This window comes from Gopherus evgoodei, chromosome 8 (assembly GCF_007399415.2).
Source record: "Gopherus evgoodei ecotype Sinaloan lineage chromosome 8, rGopEvg1_v1.p, whole genome shotgun sequence".
Lineage (NCBI taxonomy): Eukaryota > Metazoa > Chordata > Testudines > Testudinidae > Gopherus > Gopherus evgoodei.
The window spans coordinates 65,828,469-65,849,707 of record NC_044329.1 but is presented as its reverse complement, the minus strand read 5'-3'; the positions used below and the strand labels follow the sequence as shown (position 1 = coordinate 65,849,707).

The 21,239-nt window shown below is 40.7% G+C and overlaps 1 pseudogene; it reads left to right on the top strand.

Moving 5' to 3' along the window:
- Positions 1-1,406: 1,406 nt before the first annotated feature.
- On the top strand, positions 1,407-6,940 carry LOC115656766 (annotated as a pseudogene).
- The last annotated feature ends 14,299 nt before the right edge of the window (positions 6,941-21,239 follow it).

Genomic DNA, 21,239 nt, shown 5'->3' with positions numbered 1-21,239 from the left:
ACAGTGTCTATTTCTGCAGATTTTAAACCCAGCTGCCAGTTGAGTTTGAAAATTAATTTCATACATTTGAATCATTACGTAATGAGTAAGGTGATCAGAATTCTTTTGTAATAAAATCTCAGAAGATGGAAAGGTCTATGTAGCGGGGTGGTCACCCGTTCCCTGGTCTGGAAAAGGTTACAGCCAGCCCTGGGAGAGGGCTGGGGCTGCCAGCCAAAAGCTAGGCTGATTAGGGAAGCAGCCACAGCTGGGCCATGCCCCAATCAGACCTCAGCTGGCCCTGATAAAAGGGCTGTGAGCCAGGAGCTAGATATATTCCCTCTCCAACTTCAGAGGGAGAAGGATCTAGCTGCCTGGGAGCTGTAGGTGCAGGCAACAAAGCAGGGCTGGGGAAGTGAAAGAGGAGCTGTGGAGGGCCTGCCTAGCAACTCCCCAGGCTGCAGGCCCTGTGCAAGGCCAAAACAGGTACTAGGGTTGCAGAGGCTGTAGCCCAAGGGTTAGGCAAAGGCAGTAGGTTCAAACTCTGCTTTGTCAGTGATTAATGGCTTATACACTGCAGTGTGCCCCAGTGAGTGAGGGCTAGATGGTGACTAGCAGTAGCCGTAGAGTGAGGTGAGGTGGGGATAGGGATTTGGGGTTCCCCAGGGAGGGGAGACAAGACCCATATTTGTGGAGGTACTGCCAGGGGGCAGCACCCAAGGTAAAGAGGCCTGGGGCCAGTGGCAGGTGAGACATCTCCTGGTAGAGGGTGCCCCTGAGGCTGGAGAGCTAATTCCCTGGACAACCAGCAGGAGGTGCCTCACTGGATGAGTCCTCGCTTCTCCACAGTCTAGTTTTACAAACCTGAGATATAAGACAACAGGAAATCGTTTTATTATTATGAGTCCTTTGTACTTGTGCAGTGCCTTTTGTAGAAGGATCACTAAGCACTATATAAATAATCTTTCTAACACTTCTATAAAAGTACCAAGTGTTATGAGTATCCAATTTACAGACAGTGAAATGGCAGTACAGAGAGGATGGCCATGACATTTCAAACCTGGCTGTCCAATGTGAAATCCATGGAACTGAAGTTCATGTTTCAGCAGAGATTGGGGGTGGGTGGGGAATCAGGATCCTTATTTTGGTGTCTGTATATAGATTTAGAGATAGAAAATTTCCCAGTATCACTCAGTGAATTAGTTCCAGAAAAAGAAACAGGATCTACAACTCTAGTCCAGACTCCAAATCACACATAGCAGAGAGCTCTACCTTACAGGAAATATTAAGTGGTATGGCAAGGCACCTTCTTCACCTCACCACACTTGGTGTTTACCCTTCTGGTGGTGAGGACGTGGAGTAAATCAGTCTCACTCTAGAGAGCTTTTATTCCTCGCTTGAATTTTTAATTCTTTGGTATTTACACGATGGACATCGTGGTAGACGCCAGGAGTAATTTTCATCCAAACAGAAAGAAACAAGTTTGTAAAACACAAAAGAAATACCTCTCCCTGTCCCTCTTTGGAATGTTGCCTCATTATGCTGGCCTCTGGGTGTTAGTCCTTCCCTAAACAGTCTATTAGCCTGCTTGCTTCCCTTATCAGGAGGAAAGCAGCCTTCCCCCACCTGTCATTAATGGTATATCAGAATGTAGAACATACTTATCTTAGGCCCAGTTTCTGTAAGCTGATCTGCACAGGAGACCCCTTCACATGTGTGGATCAAATGGCAGGATTGAGGCCTCAGTTCCATATACCCATGTTTGTTTCAGCACTGTTTGCTAACCTCATGTTCCATCCATGATATGAATGTAAGTAATGGAAGCATTGATCACAGTAATGGTAGATTCCAGTTTAGAGTTAGTTTTACTTCTTGTATGAAAAGTTAATGTACACCCTCACTACTATGTCCTTCCATTGGTTTGTACATGAAACTCCCATAGATATCAATGAATTGTCAGGACGTACTGTGCAAATCAGTGGTAGGAACTGGCCATTGGAGCATGTTACTCTGAATGCTGATTGGTCTTTTATTAAATATTGGCTACAATATTGAAATACAATAGCAAAATGTAATAGAGAGAGATTTTTTTGCTTTTATCAGCTTGTGCGGTAAGCACAGGGTAAATATTACCCTTACCTCATTGAGGTTGTACAAGGATGTAAGCCAGTGCAGAATCTGGCTGTTTGATATTAACATTATTTCAAATAACTATTTACACACTACTGAGATCTTATTGAATGCATGGAGCTATGTTAGTTCAATGGCAAAGGTCAGCTTTAGACAGAACAAAAGTAAACTCTTGTTTCTACAGCCATTGATATGTACAAGAAAGCTAAATTACAATGTAATAATACAAAATAATGTTAATTCAGGATGCTGCAGAAAAGAGACTCAAGTCTTCTAAAATGGCATCTAAAACTGCAAAGAGTAATTTTACTCGGACATGTTTTCATGCCCACATTTTTGCAAAATCTCAAATTTGCACCCACAACTTATCTTACCACCTAATAGACTCAAACTATCATACTTATGGAAGAATCATAGAAGATTAGGGTTGGAAAAGACCTCATGAGGTCATCTAGTCCAATCCATTGCTCAAAGCAGGACCAATCCCAGATAAATTATCCCAGGCAAGACTTTGTCAAGCTGGGTCTTAAAAGCTTCTAAGGATGGAGATTTCACCGCCTCCCTCAGTAACCCATTCCAGGGCTTCACCACCCTCCTAGTGAAAAAGTTTTTCCTAATATCCAACCTAGACCTCCTCCACTGCAGCTTGAGACCATTGCTGCTTGTTCTCTCACCTGCCACCACAGAGAACAGCCTAATTCAATCCTTCAGGTAGGAAGGCTGCTATTAAATCCACTCTCACTCTACTCTTCTGCAGACTAAATAAGCCCAGTTCCCTCAACTTCTCATTGTAAGTCATGCATTCCAGCTTCCTAATAATTTTTGTTGCCCTCTGCTGGACTCTCTCCAATTTGTCCAGATCCTTTCTGTAGTGGACAGGCCCAAAACTGGATGCAATACTCCAGATGTGCCTCACCAGTGCTGAATAGAGGGGAATAATCACTTCCTTCAATCTGTTGGCAACATTTCTATTAATGCAGCCCAATATTCTGTTAGCCTTCTTGGCAACAAAGGCACACTGCTGACTCATATCCAGCTGCTCATCCACTGTCAGCCCTAGGTCCTTTTCTGCATAACTGCTGTTTACTCAGTCAGTCTTCAGCCTGTAGCAGTGCATGGGATTCTTCTTTCCTAAGTGCAGGACTCTGCACTTGTCTTTGTTGAACCTCATCAGATTTCTTTTGGCTCAATCTTCCAATTTGTCTAGGTGACTCTGGACCCCATCCGTACGCTCCAGCATATCTACCTCTCCTCCCAGCATAGTGTTATCTGTGAACTTGCTGAGGGTGCAATCCATCCCATCATCCAGATCATTAATGAAGATATTGAACAAAACTGGACCGCAGAACTGATGCTTGGGGTACTCTGCTTGACACTGGCTTCCAGCTAGACATTGAGCATTGATCACTACCCATTGAGCCCAACGATCTAGCCAGCATTCTATCCACCTTATAGTCCATTCATCCAATCCATACTTTTTTTAACTTGCTAGCAAGAATACTGTGGGAGACCATATAAAAAGCTTTGCAAAAATCAAGATATCACATCCACTGCTTTCCCCATATCCACAGAGCCAGTTATCTCATCACAGAAGGCATGGTCGGGCATAACTTTCCCCCGGTGGTCGGGCATAACTTTCCCCTGGTGAATCCATATTGACTGTTCCTGATCACCATCCTCTCCTCCAAGTGCTTCAAAATGGATTCCTTGAGGACCTGCTCCATGATTTTTTCCAGGGACTGACATTAGACTGACAAGTCTGTTGTTCCCCAGATTCTCCTTCTGGTATGATATTTGCCTTTTTCTAATCATCCAGGACCTCCCTCAATCGCAATGAGTTTTCAAAGATAATGGCCAATGGCTTTGCAATCACATCAGCCAACTCCCTCAGCCCCACTGGATGCAGTGCATCCAGCCCCACGCACTTGTGCATGCCTAAATTTTCTAAATAGTCCTTAACCTGTTGTTTCACCACTGAGGGCTGATCACCTCCCCCCGACAACATACAGCTTGTGAACAGGGCAGAGAGTAAATGTAAACATTTGAACATGTACAATTGTGCCTCCTGTTTTCGAGGTGTTAAGACCCCCTGGGGGGAGGGGAAATGCCTATCAAGTTTCTCTGAAGATAAAGTAAAACAGCATTAGCTCTAGTCCTGTAATCAGATGAGATTTTGCTTGAGTATGGACACCAGAATCAAGTCCAATATTTGGAAATGTTTTTGCAAGTTATTTTTGCAAGTGGGACAGTCACATATGGGCACTGGAAATCACTATTTGCAAGGGAGATTCTTATGTAACCACTAATATGCTGCTTTTGCTTGTTTGATCTGTTTGGCAACTGTGATTGTTGTCTAAAAGCTCAGCTTAATTTCATCTAAACAAAACAAAGATCAAATCTAGCTTTGACGTTAGTCAAATTATTACAAATGTGGCCAGTACTATTAGTGCATCCTTGCAGCTAGACATTTATTATAAGGCATAGTTTACAAGCTTGAAATGGAATTTTAATCCATCCTTAATTACAGATCATATTTTAGTGACTGGGTTATTGGAGCAGATAGTTTTTACTGCATTAAATTGAACACTATTATAGTCCTGCATCACAAAGGATTAATAATTGCATTGTTATTAAAACATGCCTTTCATTCTGATAGTGCTTAATTCATTTTCTGTAATCAGTGTAATGGAATAATATTGACAGTAAAGCTAAAGATTATATGGACAGCAAAATGTCATGCATCAGTATTACACAACACAGAAAAGGTTTCCATTTACAGATTTTATTATCAACTGGATTTATGTTCAAAATATCTAATCTGTCCTTTTTACGTGGGAATCCTGTGTTGACCTTCATTATCTCTAGGCAGGTTTAAACTGTGTACAGTGTTGCTGTTTTAATCAGCTTTATTTTAGCTTTCCTAAAAACAATCCAGAGAATTATTGAGCTCCATTCCAACCAAATTCAAAACTATTTTTTCCCTCTTTCGTTTCCAGGAAGGCTTTTCATAGATTTAGCAGCTGGCTAACAATATATCCAATTCTTAAGTTGCCTTTGAACATAGGCAAAACTGTCAAATTGTGATCATCTGAAAAGCAGAGACTTAAAGCGTGTTTCGACGTTTCACACACATTCATCAGAAATCTCCTACTGTACTTCTAGCAGTGAAGCAGTACAAAAGTGTGATCAAAGTGACTGACTCTCCTATCAAAATGAGAGTCAAATAAAAAGGCATTTTATGGAGGTCACTTTTTCAATGTAGTCACAGCATATTATTACAAATAGCAATATACTAAAGAGAGGGTTCTCTACAAGTAGATGTCTGCAGGAGTTCCTATACTACCTCATTACCTGGTGAGTACTCCAAAACAAAGCAATTCACCAAGATTTTTATTTTTTTCCTTCCCTAAAATATTGCCTCTGTATGACAGTTCTCCAGGGGTTGGAACTAAATACTAACTTGAACTGACAGTGCTGTAAAGAGAGAAAATAAACAGACTATTTGAAGCAGAAAGTTTTCTTAAAAGAATGATATGATACATACAGATCAGACACATACAGATGTGAGTGACAACAGTATAGGGACAAGGAGAATCAGTAAAGGTAATTGAGTAACTTGCTCCAAATCCTCAGCCAGAGTAAACTAGTGTAGCACCAGTGGCTTCCACGGAGCTATGCTGATTTACACCAGGTGAAAAACCTAGCCCATTATGTTTATTTTAATTATGTTATAATAACTATAACACAGAAAACTGCAGAGTTGCTAGGTAACATGCATTCTTAAGATACAGGCAGCCCAATCCTATGATCAGATCCAAAAATATTTTCCGGAGTGTGTCAGTTAATTAGGAGCCCATATTCATTGACTTTCACTGAGGTTAAAGTCATTTTTTAAAATGGGGCTTAAACACTTTTTAAAATTCTCTGTGTGTCTATAGAAGGGAAGATACAAGATGCAGATTTTGCAGTTGATAGAATTAACCATATGCACCAGCTGAGAATCTGACCCACTGTTCAGCACTTCTACACAGCAGAAAACAGCACATACATTTTTCTAACCAGTGACAAACACCTGCCATGAAGGTCCTTTTAATCAAAATGTAACAGAATATTTTTTACAATGTTGCATCTTCCTATTAGAAAACTATCCCTTTATGCTGATAGTATTTTTATTATTTTCACAATGATCAATGCTACGTAACCAAGCTCTCAGAATAGCTTTTGATTAGCTCCTTAACCAATAGCATCCCTTTGTATATTGAAAGGAGAAAATCATGCTTTGAGAACTTTTTTTCCTAGATGAAAGAACAGGTGAAAGTGCTTACATTGTTTCTCTTGTTTTCAGCTAGATGTATTTACTGAATACCCGTCAGTAGGACAGCTTTTCTGTTTCTTCATAGCGAGCATTGTTCGAGCACCACTTGCAATATCAGGTTGAGGAAAGCAGGGCGGTAAAGTGAGAGACAAGGCTAAATCTTGCTCCTTGTGTGCTGGACTTCAGATCCCCTGGGGCTGTGTGCACTGGCTACTTTGGAAAGGGAATTACACTGAGTGAGTAGGGGCTGGAGTCCCTCTCTATATGGCTGCAGTGCTAGAGTATCTGACCCCTGAAATTCTGGAGCTGGCTGGCAACATTCTGCAGGATAACAAGAAAACCAGGATCATCCCCTGTCACCTGTAGCTCACCATCCATAATGACAAGGAGCTCAACAAGTTATTGGGAAAAGTTACAGTTGCTCAAGGGGTACCCAATATCCAGGCCATGCTGCTGCTCAAGAAAATGGAGAGTCACAAGACCAAGAGCAAAAAAATTTGGGAATCTTTACTCTAAAAAACTAGGACAGCTCGAGCATTCTATCTGCCTTTGTGTTGACTAAACAGGTTTTGTAGATGTTCAGAGTAGCTGCCAGTCTAATTTTTAAGGTATCTGTTTCACAAAACTTATCTCTGTTCTTGGGCCCAGTGGTTACATAACTGTTGTTTGCTCATGAAACAGAGAGACAAGTTAAAATACAAAGTTACCGCTGGCATTGTCATTTACTGTATCAGAGGTTCTAAATTACACTTTCATTTTTATGGTTGCTGAACAGCGAAAACCCTAGAGGACTCACAACTAGTGGAACAATATCACTGCAATTAGTGGAACCTTTGTGCCTTAAAGTCACATCTTTGAATCCACCCAAGTTCTGTGGGGGGACAAAATTAATTAGCATCTTATTGATGATCAATGGCCTACATGAAATCTATTAGCAGTCTCAGTACAATGCCCCGTGGACAGATACTGCAACTCGATCCTTGCTATTCTTTTCAGAAGGGAATGGGCATGGGGACTAAACTCAATCCTAAGATTGCTCCCCTCCAGATCATGGTTGAGGCATATAACCAAGGAGGTACAGGAAATACCTGCATCCTGTACCTGTTCTGAGGTTATGCAGAGGACTTTAGACTGCAGAGCTATCAAGGTGGTACCTTCCACAAGCACTGCATTTCCTGCTAAAAATAAGATTAACATGAGCAGGTGACCTCTGAGATTGCAGAGGTTTTGGTGTCAAATACCCTAGCTAAAACTTATATAGAAGTCAAGCTGATCATGTATATGATAGTCATGTAGCTGGAACACTTTATTTATGTTCTTTTAGGACCTGATCCAACTTTGTTAAAATAAATTGAAACATACTTTAATCAGACCGTAACCAAGTCCTCACTGAGGCCCTTGATCGCATATTTTCTTCTCAGGGAGACAGAGTGGTCTCATTCTTGTTGTAAGCGAATGGGAGTCAGACAAGCCAGTTTGCTCTGTGAGTTACCTTGAGAAAGTCACTTAAATACACTCTGTCTCAGTTGGGTACTCTGAAAATATGCCTATCTATTTTCAGCACTCCTTTTTTAAGGCACTTGAAATGCTCATATGAAAGATGCTACATAAGTACAAAGTATTACATGCTATTATAGCAGCTGAGTGGCTAACACAATATAGAAAAAGTTCTAGGCAAAAAACACAAATGGGTTTAGTTGATTCTATATATTGTTGCAAACTCTTAGGTTTTTAGTGAGGCTGATAGCTAAATTAAAAACCTAGTATAATGCCAGCAGCTTTCTCTTCTTTTCTTCTGTCAATCTCTGACATCACAAGAATTTCTCTTGTGGCACTATATCATATTGCTGATCTTGCAGCTTACTCCTTTTACTCACTAGAGGTCAGGGTCCTGCTAGCAGATACACAGCTAATGCACGATACATTCAAATTAATCCATCACCTTGTGACACAGAGGTTGATATTAATTTTACAAAGGATCAAGAAACTGATACAACTGTTTCTAGGACAATTAGTAAACACATCTGAAAAAAACTCAGATCAAAAAGCTTTTCAAGCAAGTCATTTCATCACAGAAGTAACATGCTATATCTCTGCTTCAGAAGAACATGGATGGAGGAAAAAGGTATGAATTGTGGGACAGCCAGAGTGGTATAAAAGTTGAGCAGTCACATCCTTTTAATGAGAAAATATTTTTTTCAACTAATCTAATCAGAGGGAAGGAATTGCATAAGGAAGACCTTACCCATCACTTTATTTCTGGATTGTACCACATTTTGGGACACATGTTTCTGACGGCCCTTTCTCAGGAATACTTTTGGCTCTCTCACTTTTTTATCACTATTGTTTATTGACTTTAAAAATTATATGTAAGTAATGGAAAACATTGACTTGCAGAAAGAAAGACTAGTGCTATTTCTGTTATATCCTAATTAGGCTAAATCCTGGCCTGCAGTAAGCTGAAAACCCCATTGAAATCAGTTGCATTAAACTAAGTCTGAATTTGACTGTAGGGTTTTTTCCCCACAGCTTTTTGTTTTAACACTTGCCTCAGAGCAAACAGAGGATCTAACACAAACATATTAACTAACGTACTTGATTGTTTTGAAATACATTTTGCTCAGTTTTGTATCTGATCAGTGAGGCAGACAAGCTTGTTTTGTATTTTGCAATGAACCTGAATGAATCTCTGTATTTTTACAGCAATAAAAATAGCACACATGAGTAGAGGTTTGGTAGAAAGTCCCTTTCTTTAGCTAAATGTCATTCAGTTCAATGAAGTGAACCAATCACATCCTCCTCTTTTACCTCCCATTGAACTTAATAGGATGGCAACTATCACTTTGATAATGCTCCCTTTCACGTCACTGGTAATCTTTAAGAAGTTGGCACTGTCGCCTGAAGAAAAAAAAAATTAGGGCTTTGGTTCATTCAGATAATCTGTCATACATTTAGCTCAACAAGAAACAGATTTAGAACTGATACCAAAATGCACTCAGCCAGGCTTATAAGGTCTATGTGTGTATGAAAATACATTAGTAGAATGTGAAAGGTATAAATTCTGTAATAAATCATACCTAATGCTTTCTGAGACAGGCTGTAATAGCCAAGAGGAAACTTATCTGCTAGGTGTAGAAAGTAAACTTTAAAGAAGTTGGAAAGGACAATTATTTTACAGTTTCTGATCATCAGAAATCACCCTGAGTTGGGATCCTCTGACCTGGAGGGGAAAACTTTATGCACCGTGTTGTTTTTCCCCCCTAAAATACATGACCCCCCAGATTTAGGTAGCTAGACTTTTACCTGATAGGGAGATGTAATTTGATGGAAATTCTGTAGGGTGTGGCACCTAAATTTTAATGAGAGAGCTTGAAGTCCCCAGGAGCTAGAAGGTCTTTGATGATTTAAAAATGTAATAAGGGATATTTCTTTGCTTTAAACTAATCTTATGCTGCTTCTTGAGACTTCTTAGAGCTCAAGGATATTTGAAAATCCTGAGCCACCTTAACCACACCAGGTCTGGCTGTTATTTCCATAGACATTGCTGCTAATTTTTAAATATATGGATATAATTCAGACATTCCAGTACAATGTGACATCCTGATACTGTTTCCTGCTTATTTCTCTTCCCTGTTCCAGTTGGCAGATTGTTTCCCATGTAGTATCTCACCCTATTCCTATAATATCCGAGGATATGTGGGCAGCTGACTTGGCTATTAACCTGTACATTAACATTGCTCATGTGTACTAATGTTTCACACATCAGTTCTGTTGTATTACATGTCATTGTGGAATGGTGGTTTCATTGATTTGCATACAGCAAAGCTGGAAATGCAGTGGATGGTTATATGCAACCAACAGCATCAGTAATTAGGTAGATAGAACCCACCTGGAAAACATGGACATAGGAATTGCCAGATTGATCACATGAGTTGTTGTGTTAGTCTGATATCATGTCTGCAAGTGGCCAGGAGAAGATGCAAGAAAAACATGTTGAGCATCTTATTATATTTATTTTTTTTTAAATTCACTAGGTTACCTTCTGGAGTAGAATTCTACCAATAACTAGCAGCTATTGCCCTGAGTAGTATAAATTACTACACTTTTCATCATAGGCTAGCATATACTTTTCTCTCTACCACACAATAAAAACAATTATGTATATCTGTGAAATTTATATAAACTTACCTACATCATTCAAATAATTCTCCCCTCACAGTCAATGGAAGTATTTACATATTCATTTAAAGAACAGGAGTACTTGTGGCACCTTAGAGACTAACATGTATTTGAGCATAAGCTTTTGTGGGCTACAGTCCACTTCTTCGGATGCATAGAATAGAACATATAGTGAGGAGGGTTGTGTGTGTGTAAAATACATATATATAGTGTGTGATACACACATATAGAGAGCATGAAAAAGTGGGAGTTGTCTTACCAACTCTAAGAGACATTTAAGCCAGAGAAAAAACTTTTGAAGTGAGAATCAAGATAGCCCAGTACAGACAGTTTGGTAAGAAGTGTGAGAATACTTACATGGGGAGATAGATTCAATGTCTGTAATGGCTCAGCCATTCCCAGTCTCCTCTATTCAAGCCTAAATTGATTGTATCTAATTTGCATATCAATTCGAAGTCAGCAGTTTCTCGTTGGGGTCTGTTTTTTGAAGATTTTCTGTTGGAAAATTGCCATATTCATTTAGAACATTATAACAGTCATATCATAAAAAGTGGTGCATTACTTTACACGTTTCCACAGAAACTGCTGAGCTTCTGAACACTGTAAATAACTTAGGAAAAAAACTAGGGCTGTCAATTAATCTCAGTTAACTCACGCGATTAACTTAAAATTAATTGCAATTAATTGCAGTTTTAATCACACTGATAAACAACAATAGAATACCAATTAACATTTATTAAATATTTTGGATGTTTTCCTACATTTTCATATATATTGTATTCTGTGTTGTAACTGAAATTAAAGTCTTATTTTTATTACAAATATTTGCACTGTAAAAAAATAAGCAAATATAGTATTTTACAGTTCACTACATACAAGCACTGTAGTGAAATCTTTGTATTGAAAGTGCAACTTACAAATGTAGATTTTCTTGTTCATTCCATAACTGCACTCAAAAACAAAATAATGTAAAACTTCGGAGCCTACAAGTCCTCCTTCTTGTTCAGTCAATTGCTAAGACAAACAAGTTTAGAGATAATGCTGCCCTTTTCTTAGTGTCACCATTTTTGTAGCTGGCCTTGCAAGATGTTTGTGCCAGAGATTCCGAATATTAGTATGCCCCTTCATGCTTTGGCCACCATTCCAGAGGACACATTCTATGCTGATTATGCTCATTTAAAAAAAATGTGTTAATTACATTTGTGACTGAACTCATTGAGGGAGAATTGTATATATCCTGCTCTGTTATACTCACCTTCTACCATATATTACATGTTATCAGGATCAGATGATGACTGAGCACATGCTCATTTTAAGAACACTTTCACTGCAGATTTCATAAAACACAATTTGAGATTTCTAAAGATAGCTACAGCACTCTGTAGGTTTAAGAATATGAGTGCCTTACAAAATCTGAGAGGGACGAGGTGTGAAGCATACTTTCAGAAGTCTTAAAAGAGCCAGGTATCAGAGGGGTAGCTGTGTTAGTCTGGATCTGTAAAAGCAGCAGAGAGTCCTGTTGCACCTTAGAGACTAACAGACGTATTGGAGCATGAGCTTTCATGGGTGAATACCCACTTCGTCGGATGCAGTGGAAACTACAGCACCTGAACTACCAAAAAAGAAAACTAACCTTCTACTGGTAGCATCTGACTTAGATAATGAAAATGAACATGCATCAATCCACACTGCTTTGGATCATTATCGAGCAGAACCCATCATCAGCATGGACGCATGTCCCCTGGAATGGTGGTGGAAGCATGAAGGGACATATGGCTCTTTAGTGCATCTGGCACTTAAATATCTTGTGACACCGCGTTAATGGCCATGCAAATGGCCTGTTCTCACTTTCAAGTGACATTATGAACAAGAAGCAGGCAGCATTATCTCCTGCAAATATAAACAAATTTGTTTGACTGAGTGTTTGGCTGAACAAGAAATAGGACTGAGTGGACTTGCAGGCTCTAAAATTTTACATTTCTTTTATTTTTGAATATAATTCCACATTTGTAAGTTCAACTTTCATGATAAAGAAATTGCACTACAGAACCTGTATGAGGTGAATAGTGTTTTTCAATTTCTTTTGTTTTTTTACAGTGCAAATACTTGTAATAAAAAATATAAAGTGAGCACTGTACACTTTATATTCTATGTTGTAATTTAAATCAATATATTTGAAAATGTAGAAAGCATAAAAATATTTAAATAAATGGTATTCTATTGTTTAATGGTGCTATTAATTTTTTTAGTCACTTGACAGCCCTAAAAATATATATATTCCTATGCTTCATTAATTCTGATTCCAGTCACAATTTTTGAAAACAACATTAGTAAACAGATGTGTTTATGTGGGTCTACAGGGCTATGTAACAAACTTGTTGTGTTTAGACACCATTTCATCTGTTGCTGAATTAAAGGGATAGAAATTATGTCCAGATGAGTGTATAAAAAAAGAAGAGTATACACTCTGGGAAGAAAAGGATCTGAGCATACATTATATAAAAAAATGGCAAAACAAATTAAAATATTTTCCTGAAAACTTTCTCGGGGGGGGGGAGATGAATAATAAATAACATGACAACAGCATTAGGCAAGGCGCTTTTTTGATGGTTTTGGGGGGACCTAGGACTATGAGTCACTTTGCTACCTAGTGTCTTCAGGCTGAAGGAGTCTTGCCCATGGTAGCTGGATGTTAGCTTCCTAACACCATCAGCCTTTCAGCTGCTCACACTCTGCCCTCTGGACTATGCCAGCCTTCTCTTCACCTTCAAGGTTAACAAGAATATATGCCAGTCCCACAGCCCCTTTGAAGCATTCACCTTTGATCTCTACTCCCGGGCATGGCTTCTCTCAGAAATCCTAGATCTTAAAGGGCAGTGTATTCCAGTGTAGTAGTTTTAGCAAAAGTCACTCCTACTGCAAAACATACAACACTTGTCAGTACTACAATACATCAAAAGTAGGATTACTTAAGAAAGAAGAGAAACTCCACACACAAAAAAAAGAATGGTATAAACAAATGGTTACAGTTAAACACAAAGTCATGAAATGTAAACCTGGGTCTAGAGGACTTATTAATATGTACCTTTCATATTTAATAACAGATTTTGCCCAAAGTTCAATCTGTTGCAGAGCTGGCTTGACAGGAACCAGTATCCAAACTTTCATGAAAAAGAACCCCATTTCACAAGATGTTTTCTCTTGAATGGATACAGAGTGTTCCCATCCCCCCGCCCTTCTCAGTTATACTGAAAGTCTAGTCATAGACAGGGTGATTCTCTGTCTGTTGTAACATTCCTTTATTGTCCTGAAAGTGGTTTAGATTGTTTGTTTGCAATTCTTTCTGATGGTTTCCCATTCTTTGTCTTGGGATAGAGCAAGGCTAGACAGTTGAGCCAAACATTACCTCACCAGCTAACCAGAGAAAAGGAACAACTCTCTCCTGCTTAAATGGACCATCCAAGATATATTAACCCCTGCTGATTAACTTTTAAGTCCAAGACCATAAAGATGTACTGTCAATAGTTAACTTATTCCTTAAATATTACCCATTACACACACATCACAATGGTGTGAATTTTGATATGTTAGGAGCTTTCTATAGATACCAAACCTATCAGCTTTTATGGATAAATATCTTGCAAAACACGTGTTTGGATAAGCGAGTTTGTCAGGCCTAAGATAAGAGTTGTTTGCTAGAGACAAGGGACTCTGCCCCTGTGCATCACAACCTTCACTAGCTCTAATTTCAATTTCAATTTTAAAATGCCACAGATCACTAGAACAACAGCAATTTAAGCCAAGACAGTATATAGAAAAAAAGCCCATAAAGACTATATTCAGCCACTCTTCAAGTCACCCAAAAACAACTTATTGCAGTGTGGCGGTCACCCCAATGCATGCTCATTTGGTCAGGCATAATGCCACAGGTGAGTCCTGCCTCACTTCTCTCCATGCAAATGATAAACAAGCCTTTTTAATCTAAGAACACTCCTCCCTTCCAAGGGGTCTCATTTTATTAAAAACAACTGAAAGCATAAGTAGGAGCTCACTCAGATACATGTGGGACATTCAGAGGCTCAGGCTTATTCCAAGCAGCAGTCTCTGGCTTTTTCCCTCAGGAGACTTCTCTTTCCTGAAACTGTAAACAGTCTCTGTTTCTGGAATCTTTCCTGCTCTGGTTTACTCCGTTTCAGTCCTTTCTTAAGCAGAAGACCTCAGTGCTCCTCTTTAGAACTAAGCTGTATCAGTTAGTCCTTCACTCCCTCCTTAAACAGGAGTGTCTCTAGCTCTCCTCTCTAGAACTGATTGTCTGGCTCTTCTTAAACAGAATCCCTCTTCTGTCCCCTCTGGAGTTGTCAGGCCTTTACCAGCTTCTCTCTCAGCTTGCCTTTTTTTCTCAGTTGGCTTTCAGGGTGCTCAGCACACCAGCTTTTCCTTGCTGATGTCTCCCCTGCTACGAGAAGGGAGGTGGTCTTTATGATGGTCCCCATCTTCCAGCTTACTTCTAATTGATTAGAAGAATGGGGAGCCTTGGTCCACCCTTTCTTCAAAGCTCCTGGTCCTGGTCCCTTAAAGAAAAGTAATGATATTTCCTACTGAACATTTCTTACTCCTAGGACTGCTTCCTCTCTCCCAGGTCCTTGTATATATAATGACACGTTTCAAACTCTTAAAAGACCATGCCACATGGTGGGGTGAGTTACCCACTAAGCACTATTGCCCTTAGGTGATAAACTATCATGTCACAGACCTCAAGATTAATCTTGGCTAGCAGCTGTCTCAAAAAATGAGTATTCCAAACAATAATAATTTTTTTCTCATGTGGTACCGTATTTGTAGCTTATCTGGAAATAATATCTATGTCTGGGCTGTGAGTTCTGCAATCTTCCTCTGCTTAGTGTGTGGACTGCAGGAAGCAAAAATCGGTCATCTTTATCCCTCTTTGAATAAGAATCTAACAATGCCTTACTGCTTATCCCTGCAAAAGCAGAGATGGCTGTCATAGTATAATTCCCAAATCTGGACCTTAGCTTCCAAAATATGGGTACGAGCATGAATTCCCCTAAGCTTAATTACCAACTTAGATCTGATAGGCTGCCACCAATCAGGACTTAAGTAGAGCGCCTGATAGACTCTGGTGTCCCCAAACCCTTCCCTGGGGACCCCCAAGACCCAGATTCCTTGAGTCTCACAACAAAGGGAAATAAACCATTCCTTTCCCCCTCTTTACCTCCTCCCAGATCTTTCCCGCCCTGGGTACCCTAGGAGATCACCATAATTCAAATCCTTGAATCACCACTCCCACTCCCTTCTTCCCAGGAGAGAGATACACAGATTCAAGTCCTTTGAGCCTTAACTAGGAGAAAACTCAAACAGGTCTTAAAGCAAAGCTTTTAATAAAAAAAGAAAGAAAAAAGGTAAAAGGTTTATCTCTGCACTTTAGATGGTAAACAGTTACAGGGTCTTTCAACTTATAAACAATAGAAAGAAACTTTCTCCAGCAGAAACACAATTTAAGCTACTTCCAGCAAGTACACATATGCAAATGGAAAAAAACAAATTAAAAGACTATGACCGCCTTTTTTTACTTACAATTCTGAATAGATAAGAGACTGTAGCAGGGAGATTGGCAGAAACCTGGTTGCACCTCTAGCCCCATCCAGGACCCAGAGAGAACAAAGCCAAACCCCAAACCCACAAACAAAGGCTTCCCTCCACGAGATTTGAAAGTATCTTGTCTCCTGATTGGTCCTCTGGTCAGGTGTTTGCAGGTCACTGTTTGTTAACCCTTTATAGGTGAAAGAGACATTAACCCTTAGCTATCTGTTTATGACAGCTCCTTATACAAAGGCCCCAGAATGAATTCCTCAGAAAGAGGTAACATGAGCTAGTCATAGGTGGACTCTGAGGAGGTAGACAATAGTTAGCTTAAAAAAAATCAATAACTCCCAACCAGGCAAATGTCAGAGGTGCTACATTAAAATGTATGTTGAGTCTAAAGGGACATTTTAAATTTCCAGTTAATTCAAAGGAAAGACTATCACTGATTTCACGGGAACTTGGATATGGTTTACAATCCCTGAGGCCAAGCAGCAGAGAAGCAGGAGTTTGATGCATCCTAATTAGTCAACACTCAATGCTGAAGAAAATGATGATCCTAGAAATTAGTGTGCCATCGAGAGAATATAACAACAATGCGAATTATAAGGGCGCAGACACAGAATTCCCAATCCTTGTGTCCAGTCAAGTGTTGTATTCAGAGCAAGACCTGTGGAAGTAAAGAGGACTGTACACTACTTTCCCGATCCTGCTAGGTTGGCCTGGTTGACCTGGGATGCCGTCTTAATTTTGAGTTGATATGTTATATAGGGTATTAAGCTGTGACAATTTATATTACAGTACTGCTAAGGAGTACATTTCTGTCTGATTTATGGTGTTTATTAAAATAATACAGGCTGAGGGCAAGTAGAAGAAAAAAAATAATGGAGATGTTAGGCAACATTTACTTCATTTCTTGAATGTGAGACCTACTATTGAAGGCTTTATGTTTAGCTAGCTAAAATAGGCCCAAGTATTTTAACCCCAGGTCATAAGTTATACACTATCATGCTGAAAGACAAACAAGTGACCGAATAAGAACAGATACACTAAAGAACTGCAGACAAATTCTTGAAATACGGAGACTTTTGGAGGGCTTTTGCAATATAGAAACTATAGAGATAATGCATTGGCACATATGATTTATTAAGAAATTAATTGATATACAAAGGGCTTGTATCAGTGGTCAAAAACATAAGTATGGTCACCCTAAATACCACACATGGATAAAGGCAGACTTAAATTTATATGGCCAAGGTTCCATGTTGGTGGTTATGTACTTTAAGGGTACTAAAGATTTGCCTTAGAATTCAGGTGCATCAGTTTCTCCAAATGATTTCAACTGAATCAGAACTTGCTCTTTCATACGCTCTACTGTGGATGTGGGCATACTATGGCCCCTGGGCCACATCTGGCCCGGGGGACCCTCCTGCCCAGCCCCTGAGCTCCTGGCCCTGGAGGCTAGCTCCGGTTCTTCCCCTGCTGTCCCCCCTCCCCCACAGCCTCAGCTCACTGTGCCGCAGGAGCAATGCTCTGGGCAGCAGGGCTGCAAGCTCTTGTCGGGCCGAGCTGCACAGCTGCAGATCCGCGAGCAGACCCAATGCTCTGTTTTGCATGATGGCATGGTTGGCTCCAGCCAGTAGGGTCGGCTGCCTTTCCTGGTGCTCTGGGTGGCACAGCTGTAGTGCTTCCAGCCACCAGTGCTCCAGGCAGTGTAGTAAGGAGGCAGGGAGAAGGTGGGGGTTGCGATGGTGGTTGGGGTTGGGGTGTGGATAGGGGTTTGGCAGTCAGAGGGTGAACGAGGGGGTTGAATGGGGGCAGGGGTCCAAGGGGAGTCAGGAATGGGGGGCAGCAGGGGGGCAGCCAGGAGCAGGGGTTCCGGGGGCGGTCAGGGATGGATGGGGCAGGGGTCATGTGGGAGCAGTCAAGAATAAGAGGAGGGGTTGCATGGGGCGGCGGGGGAAGTCAGGGGTGGGGGATCTGGGCGTGATCAGGGGACAGGGAGGGGTGGATGGGGCAGGGGTCCCAGGAGGGCTGTCAGGGGGTGAGAAGCAGTGTGGGTTGGATGGGGCGTGGGGGCCGGGCTACGCCTGGCTGTTTGGGGAGGCACAGCCTCCCCTAACCAGCCCTCCATACAATTTGAGAAACCCGATGTGACCCTCAGGCCAAAATGTTTGCCCGCCCCGCTCTGACTGATTTCTTCTGTCTTGGTTTCCATAATTCTTAGGGTTTCAGAACTGTTAGCATCACACACATCCTTCTTTCTGTGTATATCTCTTTATGAAGTTTGGTTATATTAATGAATGAACTTATTTGGATATGAAGTAAAGCATTTATCTTTATTTGTTGGGTGACCAATCAATCCTATAAGCAACACAAATCATGTGTGTAGCTACCTGAAGGAAAGCTTTGCGGTAATAATAAGACCTGTCTTGACAAAACCCTGTCTGGAATGATTTACTTGGGATTTGTCCTGCTTTGAACAGGGGGTTGGACTAGATGACCTCCTGAGGTCTCTTCCAATCCTAACCTTCTCTGATTCTATGTATAAATAAATATGACTAGTGTAAAACTGATCAGGCTACAGGACTGTGGAGTAAGTTACAGCACTGTCAGGGAAAGCAAGGCTCTTCTTTTTTATCCTACTTTTAGTAGGTAAAGGTGAGAGGCATGGGACTTGGCTTACAAGGCTTTTGGCAAGGCCTAATTTTCATGAAATCTGAGGTGGGAAGTTAAAGGATGGGTAGGAGGAAAGATTGGGCTCAGCCCTAAATCAAAGTGTTAGTTTTCTTCTTATTCTATCAACAAAAGATGCAATTATGACCCAAAGGTTTGAAAATGTCTATATGTTTAAAGGTCTATGGGGTAAAGAGAAACAATCCTCAGAGAAGATATTTTCTGGATTATAGTAAAACAACCTGCTTCACTATGTGTGCAGAACAGGTACATAACTGATTCTGCTTTTGCCGAAAATAAAAATCAGGTTTACACCATCTTATTGCTAAGAATGCTAAAGCCTGCACCAGGCATACTTCAGCTTTGCCCCGAAAATAGTTAAGTTCATACTGTACTTAACAGCTATAAATTGGTACCAACTGTGAAGCTGACTGTTCCCAGGGGGAAAGAACTGGAAAGAATTAATGCTCTTCTTTTTCTTCTGACTCAACCACTGTCACATTATTTTCATCTTTCTGCTGGTAGTTTAAGAAACGATACTTCATAAAGAATCTTACATTAGAGGCTTAGCAATTTCCCATTTCTTTCCTATTAGTCCTTAAAGAAAAAAAGCTAATATGAGATATATCTTCAGCTGTAGAAGCTGTATTAGACTGAATTAAAGAAATCAGGGTAACGTCTGCATTTTTCTTCAAGTTCTTTGAGTGAAAAATTCTCTCTCAAGTGAATAATTTAAGAGTATAGCAGTCTTCAATAGAATTCCAGAAACCAAATAGCAAATGGGGGGCGGAGGAAGAGTAATCTCTGATAGTGTAATTACCAGGGGCAGCTCCAGGGACCAGCACACCAAGCACGTGCTTGGGGCGGCAAGACGTGGGGGGCACTCTGCTGATCCCATGAGGGCGGCAAGCAGGATGCCTTCAGCGACATGCCTGTGGAGGGTCCGCTGGTCCTTCCGGCTTCGGGGGACCTCCCACAGGCTGCCGCCGAATCTGTGGGACCGGGGACCTCTCGCAGGCAAGCTGCCGAAGGCAGTCTGCCTGCCGTGCTTGGGGCAGCAAAATACCTAGAGCTGCCCCTGGTAATTACAAAGTCTTCATGGAGAGACTTTCTTAGCCCAAGAGGATTAAGGCCATTCCCACCCTCCAAGTTCACCACTTTATCCATCCCATAATGCCTATTAAATCCCTTAAAATTTTAAAACAACCTCCCGTAGTCCTGTGTGCTGCATTTTGGTCTCTTTTGTCTGACAGAAAATTCTCATTAGTTTTGCTAATTCTCTGTCTGCAGAACTTGAATGAGTACTACTACAACTGGATGTGCAAACAAGAAGTTGCAAAGATGTACAGACATAGTAATTGCACGCTGATGGATACAGCAAGAAATTGCCAGATTGTTGCTGGAATTCACTGAGCAGCTGCCTAGGGTAGCTTGTCTCTTCAGGGCCCAAGGAATGAGAACTGATTATTGGGCAGCAGGTTTTGGATGATAAGTAGTGATTACAGTATATTCAGACTCAAAAGGCCACATTCCTGCATCTGTGTGCCAAATTTGTCCCAGCCCTCTCTGGTGCAGGGACGCCAAACAGCAACTTCCAACGCTGGATTGCTACTGTTCAGTGACCAATCAATTTGGACTTGGAAAATCCACAGTAGAGGCCATTGCCATCCCAGTATGTAAGGCCATTAATTGTCTCCTGAAACACAGGCTTGTGACTCTGCAGGAAATACATAGATTAATGGCAGCAATGCGTTGCCGGAATTGCACTGGGGTGACTGATGCCAGAATGGGGAAATACATACCACAAATCCACCATGCATCAATGAATAGGGATAATTTTCTATGTTTTTGTAAGCAGTGGTGGGTTACCAGGGCCCCTTAACTGATATCAGTGTGTACTGGTCAGGGAAGATCTATGACTCTTGCATGTTAAAGAACACAGAACTTTTTGAAAAGCTGCAAGCAGGAACATTTTTCCTCAACCAGTCCATTAACATTAGTAATGCTGAAATTCCAATAGTGATGCCGGGAAACGCAGACTACCCCTTGATCATGAAGCTGTATACTGACCACTTTGATATCGTCGAGGAGAGATTCAACTACCAGCTTTGTAGGTGAAGGAAAAAATGACTGTTGAACATGCTTTTGATAAATTGAAGAGACACTGGCAATGTTGTCTCATTGGATTGGAGTTCTATGAGGCAAACATTCCCATAGATATTGTGTGTGTGTAGTGTACTACACAATTACTGTGAGGCAAAGGGGAATGTCCTGGGGGAATGGAAGAATGAGGTGGACTGGTTAGCTGCTGAATTTGAACAGCCAGACCAGGGTTACGAGAAGAGCCCATCATGGAGCT